Source organism: Primulina huaijiensis, unplaced genomic scaffold (genome assembly GCF_012295235.1).
Source record: "Primulina huaijiensis isolate GDHJ02 unplaced genomic scaffold, ASM1229523v2 scaffold206012, whole genome shotgun sequence".
NCBI classification, from domain to species: domain Eukaryota; kingdom Viridiplantae; phylum Streptophyta; class Magnoliopsida; order Lamiales; family Gesneriaceae; genus Primulina; species Primulina huaijiensis.
In genome coordinates, this window is record NW_027354301.1 from 1 (window position 1) to 1,489 (window position 1,489).

The following is a 1,489-nucleotide window of genomic DNA, read 5'->3' on the forward strand; positions in this document are numbered from 1 at the left end:
ATGGAAGAATGTGATGTTAAAAGTTCTGCAGGAATTTCAAATCCAAGAATCTTGGTTTGTGGAACAGCTGGAAGATCTGGAGAAGCAGATATACTTGTGTTTTCTCAACATAAATCGGACAAGAAGGCTAGTGGTTCAAGAATTGGTTAAATATTGATACAGGTCATAGTTGAAGGCACTTAAGCTGGGGCTATATATTTTAGAAAAAAAATAAAAAACTAGGATACAATAACAGTTGCTACGTTTCAAATTTTTTGTAAAAGAACAGTCAGTATGACTCGAGATTTACCCCAAAGAATGTATCTTTGTTTTCACCTGATTAGAAGCATAAATTCCTAGTGCGCCAATTGTTAAGAGTCAACATTCGGTTCTCATTTTTTTGTATTCTTCGATGCTCAGAAAAGAAGCCTTAGTCTTAAGACAATCTTCGGGTTTAGGCATGATAATCGCAATGTATCTTTCTCTGTCTTCCTGCAACAAAATTCCAAAAATAAAATAAAATTTTAACTGTCAACCATGGTGACGTTACAAACAAGTCTATTCAACAGAAGATACTTCAAGAGTTTCAAAATTTACATTTATTGATAAAATTCTTAAATTGTTATCCCACTGTCCGTCTTTGGCAAAGACTAAAAGTGTCCACAGAAATGAGTTAAATACGCTCTAGGAAAATAAATCCAGAGGAAAATAGTTGAAGGGTGAAAATATCTTGAATAATATTTGATCAGGTATCTAATTCTTCTAACTCATCAGAAAATTTCAAGTTCAAGAAGCATTAATCTAGAAAAATCTCAATCACTTCCAGTCTCAAGAGTTCACAAGCACGTCCCGTATCCACTCTCACAGAAATGTGAGAATCCACAATTGTAAATCCTTAGAAAAAAGGCACGATTTTCTAAAAAGATGATAAAAGTGCTAAACCCATAAAGTATCAATCAATAAACTTAACATGTAATAAACAAGAGCACGGGTATGGCAAGACAGCATGAATGTTAGATAAGAGCAACCCATAGAAGATAGTTAAACCTACTGAGGAATTAAGCATGCAACTCGGGTTTCTTGATTAACCTTTCATTGACTTCCAATAGAGATCCTTTCACAAAGAACCTGCAGAAGAATGATATCTTTCTTAAAGTTAAAAGAAACAAGGGCACAAATTTGAGAAGAAAAGATGAAGAGAATTTAAACCTCATTATGTAAGAAGCATCTCGGATGCACACTTTACACAGTGCTGTATTGGTTTCAAAACGTTGAGCATTCTACAGGAAACAATCAACAAAAGCATCTGTCAAATAATATGGCACACAATTGATGAATCATGTAATATAAAAATATCAACTGCAACAATAATCTTGCACATTTATTACCTAAAACTAAAGCAGTATGCCAACATTGTGCGATTATCCAATGATGCAAAAGTTATAATGCTGTAACTATGAAAAAGTGATGCAAAAGTTATAATGCTGTAACTATGAAAAAGTGATGCAAA

At 33.3% G+C, this 1,489-nt stretch overlaps 1 long non-coding RNA gene across 4 annotated transcripts; it reads right to left on the minus strand.

The window, feature by feature from the left end:
- Nucleotides 1–6: 6 nt before the first annotated feature.
- On the minus strand, nucleotides 7–1,447 carry LOC140966405 (uncharacterized). Of its 4 annotated transcripts, XR_012173346.1 has the most exons (4): nucleotides 1,368–1,447; nucleotides 1,189–1,285; nucleotides 1,027–1,107; nucleotides 7–467 (listed from the first exon to the last, which is right to left on the minus strand). It is a non-coding gene; the product is annotated as an uncharacterized lncRNA (long non-coding RNA). The 4 variants fall into 4 exon arrangements; XR_012173344.1 differs by having other exon boundaries at nucleotides 1,031–1,107; nucleotides 1,189–1,447; XR_012173345.1 differs by having other exon boundaries at nucleotides 7–471; nucleotides 1,031–1,107; nucleotides 1,189–1,447.
- Between the last annotated feature and the right edge of the window lie 42 nt (nucleotides 1,448–1,489).